This window comes from Trachypithecus francoisi, unplaced genomic scaffold (genome assembly GCF_009764315.1).
Source record: "Trachypithecus francoisi isolate TF-2019V2 unplaced genomic scaffold, Tfra_2.0 Contig01474, whole genome shotgun sequence".
Lineage (NCBI taxonomy): Eukaryota > Metazoa > Chordata > Mammalia > Primates > Cercopithecidae > Trachypithecus > Trachypithecus francoisi.
The window spans coordinates 19,980,616-19,999,151 of record NW_022681435.1 but is presented as its reverse complement, the minus strand read 5'-3'; the positions used below and the strand labels follow the sequence as shown (position 1 = coordinate 19,999,151).

Sequence of the window (18,536 nt, the reverse complement as noted above, 5' to 3'; positions counted from 1 at the left end):
CACAAATGATGGAATATTATTCAGCTTTAAGAGACAAGGAAATCCTGTCATTTGCAACAACATAAACGAACTTGGAGGCATTATGCCAAGTGAGATACACCAGACATAAAAAGAAAAATAGGCATGATCTCTCTTAAATGTGCAATCCTAAACAAAAGTTAAATGCATAGAAACAGAAAGAACTTTAGAGGTGAGGGTAGGAGGAATGAGAGATGTTGGTCAAAGGGTACAGACTGTACTTATTTAAGATAAAGTTGAGAGCTCTAATATACAACATGAGGGCTACACTTAATATTATTGTATTGTGTATTGGAAATTTGTTAAAAGGATAGATTTTAGGTGGTTTTACCATATACACAGAAAAAGATAATGATGTGAGACAACAGATATGTTAATTACCTTGACTGTAGTGATCATTTCACTCTGCATATTGTATATCAAAACGTCATGTAAGGCCAGGTGCGGTGATTCCTGCCTGTAATCCCAACAGTTTGGGAGGCCCAGGCAGGTGGATCACTTGAGGTCAGGAGTTTATGACCAGCCTGGCCAACATGGTGAAATCCCGTCTCTACTAAAAATACAAAAATTAGCCTGGCACAGTGGCGTGCACCTGTAATCTCAGCTACTCAGGAGGCTGAGGCAGGAGAATCACTTGAACCTGGGAGGTGGAGGTTGCAGTGAACCGATTTCGCTCCACTGTACTCCAGCCTCACCGATAGAGTGAGACTCTGTACCAAAAAAAAAAAACCACAAAAGTACACCTTCAGTACATAAAATGAAAATGAAATGAAATAAAAACAAACAAAATCAACAAAAATGCATAAACAAAGAACAGAGAAGAGTAACAGGAAGAGGATTTTATCACCCAAGAACATGCCTGTAAAAATTTACATTTAAGATTTATCCAGTGCCTCTACATATATTATCTTACATTTGTTCTCATGTAGGTTATTATGTGTATTATACGGGTTTAAAAACTGAGGTGCGTTGGTGTTAGCAATTGCCCAAGAACACAGTGCAACCTAAAGCCAGGATTCAAACCCTGGTGTTCTAATGCTGAATCTTCTACTCTTTCCTTGAGTAGAAAGACAGCACTGGCCTGCACTGATTTAATTCAAAATAGAAACGCCCACAAAAAGAAAATACTTCAAATGATTTAGATTTTCCTAGAAGAAACGCCAACTTACAAATACCAACCGAGACTAAAAATGTGTGTGCTACGAAAAAAGACTTTTGCTAAAGTATAATCTATTTTATTCATATTTCATAGGTGTGTTCACACCATTATTACAGACGATAGTTTCTGCACAAGATACTCGGTTACCATAGTCTTCTGTTTATACCTTCTCTATTCATTAGCTCCTTGCTTTCTGTAATTGAAAATGCTTTCCAAGCCATTTGTCAACATGACTCACGTTTTAACCTCTCTGGCAGGCCCTTACCTGCCTCTACATAGCATTAGTCCATGGCCCAGATGCTATCAGAGTTTCAAGTGAAAAACAGCATCAGAAATGCCATAGGGGGATAGTTATCAGTGGCCGTTATTTAAACATATAATGTGTAATGGGTGTATTTAAAAAGAGCTCTCTTAATTTGCAAAATCATTTCTTAGAGTAGATTCTCACCTGGGAGAAGGACAGAGAGGTAACAGATGATGTGTGACCAAGGAGAGCAATACAATTTTACAGTTATCAAAAGTTTTCCAAAATAAAAAATAGTGAAAAGCTCTGCTTTGGCATCTGTCTAGAAAGATAATTATGACATCTAATATTTTAGGAGAAGAATCATTAAGAACTCTGGTCACATTGTTGCTGATTGTTTGAGGTGTAGTTCATCCCTACTAAAGAACATACATGACCTACTATCTGGAATAAGGTTATAATCACCTCCAACTTACCCACCAATGTTTTGATATTATTCATTTCTGATACCATTAGAGAAATTATTTTAGAAGTTATTATTATATTAGGTTATATCATATATAACACTTTGGTCACTATTTTTATGCTTTTCCTTTAATGCTTTCATGGATAAGACTCTTATCTACCTAAAATTTTGAGAGCAAAAGCTATATACCCTTGTATTAGTTCATTCTCACACTGCTATGAAGAATACTACCCAAGACCGGAAAATTACAAAGGAAAGAGATTTAACTGACTCACAGTTCTGCATGGTCGGGAAGACCTCAGGAAACTTAGAATCATGGCAGAAGGGAAAGCAGGCACATCTTACATGGTGGCAGGTGAGAAAGCATGCATGAGAGCAGGAAAAAACTGCCATTGATAAAACCATAAAATCTTGTGAGCATTTATTCACTATCATGAGAAGAGCATGGGAGAAACTACCCACATAATCTAATCACTTCCCTCCCTCCACATGTGAGGATTACAGGTTCCTCCCTCGACATGTGGAGATTATAATTCAAGATGAGATTTGGGTGAGGACACAGAGCTGAACCGTATTAACCCTCACGGTACATAGACTCTTAACATGAAGCTTTCAACCTAGAAATAGTCTATAGCCACTTCACCAAGTTGTTTTATATCAGGCTTCAAGGTATTAATTAACTGACTGATAATTTCCCAATTCAAAATATATTTTAGAATACAGACTCTGTACTTGGCACTGCATTAGATGTCATATGAGACAATATTGAATTCTAACTGCATAAGTAAGGTTTTCTTCAAAACAAAGGCAATTTATTTAATTTGAAAATTATGAGATTAATAATATTAGATATTTAATTGTGTATGCAGAAACCTGGACTGCCCGTATGTGTTAAAGAATAGCTAAAAGAAATTACACTGAATGAAATAAAAACAAAAACAAGAATTAGTGTGGTAGAGGACCCATAAAAAGGTTACATCAAATAAATCAAATTCTGCTTCATTAGAAAAAATTTAAAATAAATGAATCATTAATTTAATCTATAAAAAGGTAAGATAAAGCAGAAGCATACAAGCTAATAAAAAGTGAGGAAGAAATAATTATTGATACATGGGAAATTAAAATTAAAACAATACAATACAAATAAACCACCCAAAGAAGAGGGAAAAATGCTGTTTATTCTGCTATGTGAATAATAGAGGTGTAAACTATAGTAGCCAGCCTCACAACTATTGCTATTCTAACACCCAGCCCAGGGTAAATTATAATTGATGGTAACGCGTGATGGTAATACTAGAGAAAAGGGATGCATTTTTACAAAATAGTCTTCCAAAACTGACCCTATTAAGAGACAGAAAACTGAAGCAGGCAAATTTTCATAGAAAAAATAAAAGTTATTTAAAATTCCTTTATAATAAAAAAGAAAAGAGAAGAGAAATGGTAGGTCTTGGTCATCTCAAAGGAAATTCTGCCAAACTTATAGAGACCAAACAGTACCAATCTTGCACAAATTCATCAGAACATAGACAGCAAGAAAAACTTTCAAATTATTTTTATGAAACAAATGTAACACTGATAAGGAAACCTGATAAATGCAGCAGAGAAAAAAATTGAAGATAAATATCATTTATAAATATGCATGCAAAAATATTGACTAAAATACTAGCAGAAGATCCCAACATTACATTTAGAAGATACTACATCAAGCAGGTTTTATATCAGGAATGCAAAACTACTTCAAAATTTGAATATGTATCACAATAATTAACTATATTAATCAATATAAGGAGAAAATTTACATTACTATCTCCATAGATCATGAAAAATTATATGACAATATCTATAATTTATTACTATTGAAAAATCATTTAGACAAGAAGGTAGACAATCTATCAATCATCTATCTATCTATTGTATATAGAGTGAGATGGAATGAGGAGAGGGAGAGAGAAAGAGAGAAAGATTCTAAAGCCAACGTAATCATTTAATGGGAAAACCCTAGAGAAAAAGTCCGAGTCAATGGACTTGGTCAAGGTCAATGACAGGATGACTACTATTTCCACTGCTATTTAAGATACTTCGGTATGTACTACCTAATGAACTTAGACTTCAGAAAACAATTGGAGATATAAGAATATGCAAAAAAATTAAACATCTCGATACACAGATGACATAATACTATTGTTCATCAAAACTCTATTGAAACAATAGTAAAACAAACCAAAGTATAAAAGAAGTTAAAGTAGCAATATACAAAATTGACATAACATCAATAGTATTTGTATTCACATATAAAATCCAGTTAGAAGATATAATGAATGAGATAATCTCATTTACAATAGCCATAAAAATCATAAAGCATTTGATTATAAACTTAATTAAAATGTTTAAAACCTATAAGAAAAAATTATCAAATACTCCACCAGTTAGAATGGCAATCATTAAAAGGTCAGGAAACAACAGGTGCTGCAGAGGATGTGGAGAAATAGGAACACTTTTACACTGTTGGTGGGATTGTAAACTAGTTCAACCATTATGGAAAACAGTATGGCGATTCCTCAAGGATCTAGAACTAGAAGTACCATATGACCCAGCCATCCCACTACTGGGTATATACCCAAAGGATCATAAATCATGCTGCTATAAAGACACATGCACACATATGTTTATTGTGGCACTATTCACAATAGCAAAGACTTGGAATCAACCCAAATGTCCATCAGTGACAGACTGGATTAAGAAAATGTGGCACATATACACCATGGAATACTATGCAGCCATAAAAAAGGATGAGTTTGTGTCCTTTGTAGGGACATGGATGCAGCTAGAAACCATCATTCTCAGCAAACTATCACAAGAACAGAAAACCAAACACCGCATGTTCTCACTCATAGGTGGGAACTGAACAATGACATCACTCGGACTCGGGAAGGGGAACATCACACACCGGGGCCTATCATGGGGAGGGGGGAGGGGGGAGGGATTGCATTGGGAGTTATACCTGATGTAAATGACGAGTTGATGGGTGCTGACAAGTTAACGGGTGCAGCACACCAACATGGCACAAGTATACATATGTAACAAACCTGCACATTATGTACATGTACCCTAGAACTTAAAGAATAATAATAAAAAAAAAGAGAGAGAGAATGAAAAAAAAAATTACAAAAAAAGGCTGTGAACAAATAGAAAGCTATTTCTTGTTCTTGGCTATGACACCTCTACGTCATTAAGATGTACCTTGTCCTCAGTTAATTTATCAATTTAATGCAGTTTTAATAAAAATTTCAATGGGAATTTTTTAATGAACATAGACAAGTTGATCCAAAGTTATTGGAAAAATAAAGATACAACAATTGCTAGGAAAACAGTAAAACAGAAGTACTCCAAATCCCATTAGTTGTTAAAACTTAATAAAAAGCCTCTATAAATGTAGTTGTGGTGCATGCATAAACAGACACAATAGAATAAAATGAAAACTTTAGAAATAGATTCAGCTGCACTTAAAAATCTACTATATAATAAAAGTGGTGTCTAACACCACTAAAATAAAGATAACAATTTGTAAAAGATCAAATTAGGTCTATTCCTCACACCATGAATGACAATCAATTTCAAATGTATCCAGAGGTCTGTATGTAAAAATAAGATCTGCAAATACCAGAAGAAAATACACATTACGCACAACCTGGATTCCAACAAGGGATTTTTAAGTCTGACTAGAAATGTCAGTGCAGTAAAAAATTGATAGATTTTACTGCATCGATTTTTAATTACAAAGCATTGTAAGCAAAGTGAAAAGATAAATGACAAACCGGGTGAAACCACTTGCAACATGTAGCACAGACCACAGATTAAGGACTATTAAGCCAAGTTCATACAGAAATTCTAGAAATTGAGGGAAAAGGGCCAACATTATATAAAGAAATAGATACAACGTGAACAGACAATTCATATTAAAAATATTACGCAAAGTGAAAAGATAAATGACAAACCGGGTGAAACCACTTGCAACATGTAGCACAGACCACAGATTGAGGACTATTAAGCCAAGTTCATATAGAAATTCTAGAAATTGAGGGAAAAGGGCCAACATTATATAAAGAAATAGATACAACGTGAACAGACAATTCACAATTAAAAATATTAAAATAGCCCTGTGTCATGTAAAAACATGTTCAACTTTACCAGTTGATTCTGCCATGAGCTCACTGACCCACGCCCACATAAAGAACATCAGCAATTTGAGAACCTCTGGTTCAAATTATACACAAAGAACTTCCAACTTTGTCTCATCTAGCATTCCTGATGCATTAATCACACTCCCCAACACGTTCCCCAAATCCATCATAGTGGCTCCCAGTCACAAGGACTTTTCTCAAAGGTAATGGATTCTTAGGGGCAGGTGGATTCCTAGTTTGAAAGAGCCCCAAGGATAAATACAATATCCTTCTCATCTCACCTTGCTTTGAATATAAGTATTACCCAGACCGCTTTAGGCAGGTAAACTGCAATTTTAGAAACCAAGGAAACAAATAATGATTAGATTCCTTGTGTGTAAAGATGACAGACTGCACCCCCCTCACAACTTTGTATTCTTTGAGTTTTATATTTATAGTTTTGTTTCTTTTCATTTCAAATGGTGATGCAAGCAGACAGAAGACAAAAGTGATCTTAAATATTTCTTGTTTTCCCACAGCCTCTCTAATGCCCCATTTGAAAACAATCGCATAATATAAACAGGAAAAAGTAGGGAGGCTCTATTACTTCCTCCTCTTTAGTGCTATGTGTTTGTGGGAGGGTATGCATATCAAACAGTGATCTCACAAAAGAGGCATTGAATGCCCTATATCACATTTCAATCAAGTATTGTGTTTATAATGGATCTACTGCCATGTGTCAATTGAAGAAAACAATAAACAAAGCCGAAGAACAACGAAAGGAAATAATATTCAGAACATCTTGTTTTCCTGCACTTTTTCCTTAGTCATACAACCACTCCAGAAGAGACATCCAACTGGTTTTGAGTGAGTCACATTCAGAAGAACCACGAAGTTTACTCCAACTCTATTTATGAGACAATGAGTAACTACTCAAGAAGAGGAGGAAGAAACAATGCCTATGCCCCCAAACAAGTACTGGATAAATGATGAGTTGAAAATTATACATTTTTATTTGTCTAAATGTAAGGGGTGCAAATGCAGTTTTATTACATAGATATATTGTGTAACGGTGAGGTCTGGCCTTTAAGTGTAACCATCACCCAAATAAAGTACACTGTGTTGATTAAATTCTCATCCCTCACCCCCTTCCCACCCTCCCACCCTTCTGAGTCTCCGATGACTATTATTCCACATTCTATGTCCATGTCTACACAGAAAATACATTGTCTTCTTCTAATACTCAGCACCTCATATTATACACAATATGCTCATCAAAAATTCTGTTCCAATTCATTTGTGGGGACAAGCAGTTCAGCTAAACATTTATGAGGGAGAAAAATGGGAATTTCGAAGGTCTCTGGCCTTGTCATAGGTAAACAAGGGAGCATCTGTGACTTTTATCGAAGTCATATGGGGAAGCGGGATTCTTTCCAGGAAGCTGTTTCTGGAACATAGCAGGCTGAGAGAGATTTTTTTTTTTCACTTTCACTGTTTTCCGAGGACACAGAGCTCAGGTAAAGTTTGACATTATCAATAGCCTTCATCATCCCCAACCATGTTAGCCAGTATACTTGTGATTTCAATGGAGCCAACATCTCCTTTTGCCTGCAAACCATTTTTTCTTATAATCTACAAGGTAAATTTGTCTGTATTCAAGATTTTGTCAATACTATAAATGCTAAAATCATTGTTTTAGATTCCCAGTCGTGAACACAATTATCCTATCTTTTCTGATTATTTGGTGAACCAGTAAACAATAATCACTTGTTATTTTTTTACCATAAAAATCTGTCTTCATAAAAAGTCCTCTTCCAAGACTCACTCAGTTTCCAGTGAAGAGGCCTGAGAAGCAACACATGAAATAATCATCCAGGTGACCCTTTTATTGTTGGGCAAGTTTGAGATAAGTACCATTCTATGCCTGTTTTCACTTCCTTATCTGGGCTTCTCTTAGCCCGGTAGTCTTCAATCCTGACTACTTATTAGAATCATCTACGGAAACTGATAGGGTCTCACTGTGTCCCCCCCGAATTCATATATTGAAATCGAATCCCCAGTATGATGGTATTAGGGGGTGGGACCTTTGGGAGGTGATTAGACCCTGAGAACAGAGCCCTCCTGAATGGGATCAATATCCTTATAAAAGAGACTGCAGGGAGTTACTAGCTAAACCCTTCCACTATACAAAGATACAACAATAAGACGTCATCTGCGAACCCGGAAGTGAGGCTTCACCAGACAGTGAATCTTCCAGTACCTTATTCTTGGACTTCTCAGCCTCCAGAACTGTGAAGAATACATTTCTGTCATTTATAAGCCACCTAGTTAATGGTAGTTTGTTATAGCAGGCATAATGAATTAAGACAAACCTTTTAAAAAATACTGATGTCTGCACTCCAGCTTAGACTAACTGAATTAAAATTTCTTCTGGTGATGGGATTCCAGCACAGGTAATTTTTAAGAGTCCCAGATGATTCTAATGCTCAGCCATGGTTGAGAAACAAGATCCTGCTTCTCTGATCTCTTTTCTTCAACTCCCCTCCCTGTCCCTTCAGCTCTCTTTTTGTCTTCCTTACATATATCTAACTTAGATTCCATGATCCATCATTTCTAAGTTTCCTGTCAGTATTTAAAACTCACCTTCCTTTTGTATTTTGATTGAGTATACCTGTCAAAATCAAAACTGGGTGTCGTGGTTCACGCCTGTAGTCCCAACACTTTGGGAGGCCGAGGCAGGAGGATCACTTGAGGCTAGCAATTTGAGACTAGCCTGGGAAACATAGTGAGATACCATCTCTACAAAATTAAAAGAATTTAGCCAGGCATGGGCATGCATGTCTGTAGTCCCAGCTACTCAGGAGGCTGAGGTGAGAGGGTCCCTTACGCCCAGGAGTTCAAGGCTGCTGTGAGCTGTGATTGCACCACTGCACTTCAACGTTGGGGAAAAAGACAAGACCCTGACTCAAAAACAAAACAAATCACTGCTTGAATCTTAACCATTGAGCAGTGCTATAGAAATTATAATTGTTGGACAAATAAATAATACCATAAATTTAAAAAAAACTACCCAATTTTTTCAAGACAGTGATTTTCTGGCTTGAAAATGTGGCCTACAGACCAGAAGTATCAGCATTACCAGATAATTTGTTAGAAATGCAAATCCTTGGAACTTTTTCTGAACCAAACTGAATCAGAAACTCTGGGGTTGAGCCCTAGCAATCTAGGATTCATCCAGTGCTCAGGTGATTCTCATGTGAGTTAAAGTTTCCGAACCACTGTTCTAAGTACCATGCTCTCTCTCTCTGCAATAAACTCTTTATCCCTTTATGTTTTAGTAGTCCCCCAAACTCTGATGATTTCCTAACCAAATTATTCATTTGTGTATCTGAAGTTCAAATTTAACTGGATCTTCTCTATTTTATTTGACACTCTAAACCCAGTGAACCTCAAGTATTCATTTACCAGCTCTGAAAAGAAACATATAGTCCATTGAATGAGAAAAGTTTGGAACATTTGACCAAATGATCACAAGGCAACTGAATCAAAATCACACAGAAAATTACCTACATATTGCCATGTATGAACACACAGGGTAACCTGGTTTTAGGAGGGCACATTGGAGTCAAAGATTTACAGTTTCTATTCTGTGTTTCACCCCTCACTGTATGGGTGTCACAGGCCGGTTACACACTCTTTCTTAGCCTCAGGTTTATCAGATTTAAGGTGGGAATACTATTTTTATATTTGTTATTACCATCACATTGCTCAATAAAAATAGACACGATATAAATATGTGTCCCACTTCTTTTCATTTTGGAGAGCAGCTTGGGTGGGTCTGGAGTTTAAAAACCATGTTTAGAGGAGTGATCCTATGCCTTTATATCAACTCCAGGTCAGTGTAAAGTTTCATTCTATTTTATCAGACCTTCATAAGGTCCTGGGGGCAAGGTGTCTAGCAAAGTTGTCAGGGTTTGTTATATGTGAACCAATCGAGCAGATCTCTTGAGGAAGAAAATTAAGGAAAAGACATAAAAGATTTAAGAAATAAAGGGATGGATCATGAAATGGATCACCTTTAATGTTCATCCTGAGATATAAATACAATATGGTTATTCCTTTTCTTAATACCTTTGGTTTCTGAGGTGTGTGTGTATGTGTGTGTGTGTGTGTGTGTGTGTGTGTGTTAATGGGATTCTTGAAGACATGAGGTCAATGGTCCCCAAGTATATATTAGAGTTACATCTCAAAGGCGCATTCCTGCCACATCAAAGGATTCTCTTCACACAGGACAATGCGACTACAACTAGAGAAGAAAATTAAGCCAGCACATTTTAATGTTGTTTTCCTAAAGCCTGAAGAACCTACAATAAGATCCTAAAATGTTATATTGCAGAGTTGAGTATGATTTTTTTACCTCTTAGAGTATGATTTTAAGATGTGTGAATTTTAAAAATATGTTGTCTAACCAGTGCCAATATAACCGTTTGGAAACAAGATACTGAAGTAATATGTTTTCTACATATTGGTTTTAGTGTTTTAATGAGGACAGGCTTATTGTTAAAGCATGTGGAAATTAATTGCTATAAATCTAAGTAGTGGTAGAAAAACACTTAAACGAAGGTAGTTATTGTCTCACAGACGTCTTTTAATTTCTTACCATCTGACTGTCGATGCTAGCATCATCTGGGAGGTCCTGTGCCTAAGCTATTGCAGCAATATTTGAAGTGCAAAGAACTCCTCTAGGACACTGATTAATAATAAATGTACTGAGTTTTGAAGTGCAATTTGAATTTAAATATATTCTATAACATGAAATGTTGAGATGACAGTTTATCAGAAATACATTACTCAAAGTGAAACCACGTTTCATTTGTTATATTGTCTATCAATATAATCTGTTGATATCTTGTATGTATATAGTCATGGATATATATATATTCTGTTTCATCTTGTCTATTTTGATTAGCATGTAGACCAACAGAGAACAAGTACACTGCTATGTTCACAGTGGAATATTTATTAAATAAAATAAAAGTTATTAAATCTTTGGATGACTATCGCTTTTAAAAAATATTTTTTTTTTTACTTTTGGCTGGGTGCAGTGGCTCACACCTGTAATCCCAGCACTTTGGGAGGCCGAGGTGGGCAGATTATGAGGTCAGGAGTTCAAGACAAGCCTGGCCAAAATAGTGAAACCCTGTCTCTACTAAAAATACAAAAATTAGCCGGGCGTGGTGCTGGGCGCCTGTAGTCCCAGCTACTTGGAAGGTTGAGCAAGAGAATTGCTTGATCCTGGGAGACAGAGGTTGCAGTGAGCTGAGATCACACCACTGCACTGCAGCACTCAAGCCTGGGCAACAGAGTGAGACTCCATTTCAAAAAAAAAAAATTACTTTAAAAAATGAATAGTTAAAAGTGAATGTATTAACTATATACAACATGATGTTTTCAAGTATACATACATTGTGGGATGACTAAATCTAACTAATTAACATATGCATCACCTCATATAGCTATCACTTTTGTGATGAAAACACTTTACTTCCACTGTCTTAGCAATAGAGGATAATTAGCTACAGTCACCATAGATCTCTCAAACTTATTCCTCCTGTCTAACTGATGACATAAGGTTAACTTCCTTAACCAGCATCTGCCCACCCCACTCCAACTCACCCAGCCTCTGGTAACCAGCATTCTACTTTCTACTTCTATAAGACCAACTTTTGTAGATCCTAGGTACAAGTGAGGTCATACGATATCTTTCTTTTCGTGTTTGCTTATTTCACTTAACATAATAAACACAAAGAAGTTTATCCATGCTGTTACAAATGGCAAGAGTTTGTTATTTTTCAGGACTGACTAGTATTCCTACTGCATTTTCTTTATTCATGAATCCATTGATGGACACTTAGGTTGATTCCATATCTTGGCTGTCGTGAATAGTGCTACAATGAATATGAGAGAGCAAATAGCTCTTTGACATACTGATTTTTCTTTCTCTTGGATATACACCCTGTGGTGGATTGTTGGATCATATGGTAGTTCTATTTTTAATTTTTTGAAGAACCCTCATGTTGTTGTCCATAATGGCTGTACTAATTTACACTGCCATCAACAGTGTACAAAGGTTCTCTTTCTCCACAGCTAACACATATCATTTGTCTTTTTGATAATAGCCATTCTAATAGGTTTGAGGTGGTGATTTTAATTTGCATTTCCCTGATGACTAGTGATGTTGAACCTTTTTTCATATATACCTGTTGGTCATTTCTATATCTACATTCAGATCATTTGCCCATTTTAAAATCAGGTTACTTGTTTTCCTACTATTGAGTTGTTTGTGTTTCTTATATATTTTAGATATTAACCCCTTATCATATATATAGCTTACAAATATTTTCTCCCTTTTTCTGGTTGTCTATTCAATCTGTTGATTGTTTTCTTTGCTGTGCAGAAGCTTCTTAGTTTGATGAAATTCCATTTGCCTATTTTTGTATTTTCTGCCTGTGCTTTGAGAATGATATTCCTAAAGTCATTTTCCGGATCAATGTCATGGAGTTTTCCCTATGATTTCTTCTACTAATATTCATAGTTTTGAGTCTTACATTTAAGTCTTTAATACGTTTTGAATTGATTTTTGTTTATAATGAGAGATGAGCATCTAGTTTCATTCTTCTTCATGTGTATATCCAGTCTTTCCGACACCATTTAATAAAGAGATCGTCTTTCCCCATTGTGTTTTGTTAGCTCCTTTGTCAAAATAAGTTGGATGTAAATGCATGGATTCATTTCTAGGCTCTCTATTCTTTTATTTTGCCCTTTGTATCTGATTTTATACCAGTACCATGCAGTTTTGGTTATTAGAACTTTGCAGTAAATTTTGAAGTCAGATAGTACGATGCCTCCAGCCTTGTTCTGTTTGCTCTAGATTGTTCTGGCTCTTCAGGGTCTTTTGTGGTCCCACACAAAGTTTAGGGTTATTTTTTCTATTTTTATGAATAACATCATTGGTACTTTGATAGACGTTATATTGAATCTGTAGATCATGTTGGGTGGTGTAGACTTAATAATATTTATTCTTCCAATCCGTGAACACAAGATATCTTTCCATTTGTCTTCCCTTTCTCAATGTTTTTCATCAATACATTATGGTTTTCAGTATCCAGATCTTTCAACTTTTTGGTTAAATTTCTTCCTAAGTGTTTTATTTATTATTTTTTTTGTAGCTACTGTGAATGGAATTTTCTTGATTTTTTTCAGGCATTTTTAATATGTAGAAACGCTATGGATATTTGTATGTTGGTTTTACATCCTGCAACTCTGCTGAATTTGTTTGTTAATTCTAACAGTTTTTTGGTGGAGTCTTCAGGGTTCCTGTATATATAATTATGTCATCTACAAACAGGGACAATTTAACTTATTCCTTTTCAATTTGGAATTTTACTGCTTCAATTTTAGAAGTAATTAATTAGGTAAATTTTCAGTAACAGACAACTTTTCATTTTACCGGCAAACAATGACGGATTTCAAAAAGAAATCCCGCTTTAAAATAAATTATATCTGCAAGATATCTTGAATGCACGTTGTATAAGGCAGAACATATTTAGCAACCTATTTAAGGGAAATTACCTGTGGCATATATCCAATTACTATATCTTTATTCTAAAACTTCAATTTAAAAAAACTAGCAAATGAGAAATGAATATTTCTCTATTACAAACTACAAGATTTTTATCTTATATGAACAGGAGATATTACTTCATACCTAGCGAGGAAGTCAAGCTAGAAGTTGCAGGATTTTGTCCCTTTGCATGGGAAATAGGACAGCTAGTAAATTTCCTCTAGAAATCACACCTTTTATTCAGAGCATCAAGTTCAGAGATATTTGAGCTTTCTGCAAATGGAAATTTACAGCAAGGCTGGAAAGTGGGTACCTTTTGATAAATAATAATTCATGTTGAATTTCTGGCTGCCTCCTATTTTAAAGTAGAGTGGTATTGTCTTTTTTTCCCCTTTCCACTCCATTCTGACCCATTTTTGCTAGATTATTTCTGAGAAATTCAATTTCCCTTTTGTTTTCTCTATCAGCTTATCACAGCCCTGGCTAGTAGGATTAAATAAGACTGCTTTTTTCCTAATTTATTATTTTCTGTTGCCCAAAAAAGGACTATGCTTTAGCAGATTAAATGGCAACTGACAACTCATCTCATTGGGGAGGATTAAGCTGTGTCATAGTAGCATTTTGCATTAACTGCATTCCAAGTATATTACAGTAACTTTTGGCTGCTTATTTCTTTCACTTTTTCCCCAAACACTTTTTTTTCACTTTTAAAATGGGGAAGTTGTATATGACTATATTATTTGAAAAAAATCATCAAATGCTAGACATGGTTTTGGAGATTGCATTAAAAGCCTACATACATTTTATTATTATTGGAAAGCATTTAATACATTTGTCAAATTTTAAAATAATTCTTCAGAGTATTTGCTCAAAGCTAACATCTCAAATTAAAAAATTGAGCAACTTTATTACATTTCTAATTCTTCATGACATGCTTTATTCTTTAAGATTTCTCAAATACTACATGCAACACTTCAGTAATCTCAGCTACCAGTTTTTTATTTATCTAGGATTTCACTTTGGCAAATCTCACTTCCTTAAAAATATCACATGATATCGCTCTTCATAGGAGAACAGCTGAGAATTTGCTCTCAGAAAATAACATTAACTTTTCCTCACAGTGGTAATGCTGGCGTGGATGCCCGGGCTGAAACTATAATCCCAAAACACAGTTTCATCCAAATATGCATCCAAATTCAAAGGCAAGGATTCAGTTAGAAATCATTTATTCAACCTGAAAGGGGAATCCAACAACTTAAGGTTAAATATGTAATGAGTTAAAGATGTTCAAACAGCCTTGTCTTGTCAGTGAAAAAGCAAGGCAAGAGTAGTTCTTCAACCCATAAATGAGCATCTTTAATACATCGCTCCAAAAGAGGGGTGTCTTGCACAGTAAAGAAGTTCATAGGAAGTCCTGGGTACCTCCCACTTCTCCATCAGATCTACTCTCCATCTGCTGTAAGTCCCATGATCTGACTCTTCAAAAGGACCCCTTTGCCTTCTGGCCCTCAGCTTGGTTCAGCCTATCAGAATATGAGCAGGGATATATAAAAGCAATGTCAAGAATGACAAACTATGAAGAACCAATTTAAACTCAATTTAAAACATAAGAGGAAGGTTTTGTGACATTGGTTTGGGCAATTATTTTGGGGGTAAGACCCCAAAAGCACTGCCAATAAAAGTGAACATAGACAAATGGGGTTATATCAAACTAAAAAGCTCCTCCACAACAAAGGGAACAATTAACAGAGTGAAAAGATAACCAATGTTGTGAGAAAATATTTGCAAAGCATACATCTGATAAGGTGTTGATATCTAAGATACTTAGGGAACTCAAGCAACTCCATAGCACAAAAACAAATAACCCTCTTTAAAAATGGGCAAAGGAACTGAGTAGGCATTTCTCAAAAGAAGACACAAATGGCCAACAGGTATTTTACAAAAAACAGCCTCACTAATTACCAGAGAAATGTAAATTAAAATCACAATGAGATACCACCTCAAACACATTAGAATGTCTATTACCAAGAAGTCAGAAGATACATATTGGAGAGGAAATGGAGAAAGGAAAACCCTTGCATTCTGTTGGTGGGAATATAGGTTGGTACAGCCATTATGGATAATGGTTTGGAGGTTTTTAAAAAAATCAAAAATAGAGCTACCATATGATCTAGCAATACCACTACTGGGTATAAATCTGCAGGAAATTAAATCAACATGTCAAAGAGATACTTGCATTACCATATTCACTGCAGCATTATCCACAATAACCAAGATACGGAATCAATCTAAGTCTTCATCAAACGATGAATGAATAAAGACAATGTGATATGATACACCATAGAATACTATTTAGCCTTGGAAAATAATAAAATCATGTCATTTGTGACAACATGGATGAACCTGTAGGATTATGTTAAGTTCAACAAACCAGTCACAGAAAGGGAAATGTCACATGATCTCACTTATATGCGGATTCTCAAAAAGTTGAACTCATGGAAGCAGAGAATAGAACAGTGGTCACTAGAGGCTGGAATGAGGGTGATACTGATTACAAAATGTCTGTTATGAGAAATAAGGTCAAGGAATCTATTCTACAACATACTGACTATAATCAATAACAATTTATTCTTGAAAATTGCTAAGAGAGTAGATTTTAAGGGTTCTCACCACAAAATATTAGTGAGGAAATGCATGTCAATTAGCTGGGTTTTGTCATTCCACCATGTATTCATATTTCAAAACTTCGTGTTGCATAAGATAAATAAATATATATAATTTTTATTTGTCAATTAAAAATAAATTGAAGAGAAGAAAAAAATAAAAGACTATAAAACAATGTCTAGAATATTTATTGAATGCCTAGTAGCAAATAATGATACAGATTCCAAAATTTATTAGCTAAGTCTAAACACATAGTTAACAGAGTAATTTTTTTCAATTTTGCCAGCTCTTCTCTAGTTTCTATGAAATTTATGATTAGAAAGAGCTTTGGTCTTCTCTCGGGGTCTCCTGTTAATGGCAGGCAGTGGCTGCTGAGTGGGTTGCAGATAACTTAACCGTGCGCCCTGCCTCCCCCTCCCTGCTGTCTTCCAGGGTTGAGCTCACCAGCTTGTCTATGGCACCACCCAATTGCTCACAGAATGGCTGGCCCCGGGGGGTCAGTCATTGGGCAGCAAGTACATCCAGCAGACCCAGCCCCTCACCCTAGAGCACACCATCAAGTTGCACCCTCTTATCAATTAATACTTTTGGTACAAAAGAGCCCCTCTGTGTGAAGGACAGCTCTGTTGCAGCCAGATTTTAGTGCATGAGGAAAGGATTTGATAAAATTAGAATGGAGAAGACTCCAGAAAGGGTTCCACTTGGACATGAGCCCTGGCTACCCCAAGTGTTACTGCTACAGCTAGGAACAACTTTCTTCAGATCACTTGGTCGCGAACTTAACCCAGAAGAAGAGGAAGTTGTAGGACTAAAACGCTTAATGTCAGAGACAATGGGTGATCAAGATGGAGCTCTGAAGACTGGGCGATTGATGGCTGCATTGGTCACTGATGGAGAGGGCATTTTGAACCTCCCCAGTATCCTTATGTTCCTGCACATATTACAAAGTCTATGGGACACAGGGAGTTGTTTTTGGTTCAACTTCAAGAAAAAGCCTTGTTTGCAATCCCTAAAAATTATAAGTTGGTAGATACACCATTGTTTTAATTGTATGACAGTGCACCGAGATATGGACTCATCATTTCCAGCTTCCCTCAGCTGTTGAGCAGGTCCAGTTGTTGATTTTTTTTCAACGGAATCCCTGCACCTGGAGAAGTGAAAGAAGCCAATTCTATGAGCACAGATATACACAGTATAGAAGAATGAACGTGGTAGAAAAGATTTTTCTTTTTTTATCTCTTTCCCAATCCCTAAATTGCCACCTACTTTCTATTATCTGAATGGTAAAGTTAATATAAAGAACTAGATAGCAGTGTAAAGAAATGTGATCATGTTTATTTACTTTTGGTTCTATTCATACTTTTTGTACATTAAATAAACTTCTTTCTGAAAACGGGGAGTAGCTTGAGCCATTTCCTTGCAGTCATAGTAAAATAACTGTATTTGTTAGTGCTTTAAGGTAGCTCATAGACTCCATAGCAGAAAACCATCTTGCATACATTATTAAATGTTATGTCTATACAGCATAAATATTTACATTCATGTAGCTCATATATTCAGATTCAAAATTAAGAATCAACATGTTTTGCAATTTTTACTCCTTCATAAGAGGTTTTGAGCATTAACTGACTCTTACATATGTGTTATTTTCCTTTGCTATAGAATTTTTAACAGGCAGACAATGTATTACTGTTAGTAGCCTGTATCCATTTTGCCACTGTCATAGATTTGCGACAGGCAATCAAATAAATTTAAAAATATTAACAAATTTTAAAAGTAGGTTAATTCAAATTCTAATTGTTTTCAAAGTACTCTTCCCTTATTCAACAGAAAGTTGCACTATATTACATTAGGTTCGCTGGTAAACTGAAAACGAATGCTTACTGATGACAACCGTGTAAGTGGAAACATGAAGAATGAAGACACAGGTTTAAAACTGTACAAGGATTTTACAGCATTTTCTCAGTAAACAGAATAATCTCCCTCTACTTCAGCCTTTAAACAACTTCATGGCTAGATAGTTAGGCTCTTCTGAAGATAAAATTAACTCCTGCAAGCTTCCATAGAATTCTTGTTAGGAACAATCCGAAGATGGCATTCTACAGAGCATATATATATATAGGGACATACTCTGTGCACCATTAAATGCTGGATTTATGTTATATAACAACTTCCAGTGAAGTAGGCCACTTGTTCATTAA

The 18,536-nt window shown here is 35.6% G+C and overlaps 1 pseudogene; it reads left to right on the top strand.

The window, feature by feature from the left end:
• The window catches only part of LOC117098772, a 59,932-nt pseudogene extending 42,475 nt beyond the window's left edge, over positions 1-17,457 (top strand).
• The last annotated feature ends 1,079 nt before the right edge of the window (positions 17,458-18,536 follow it).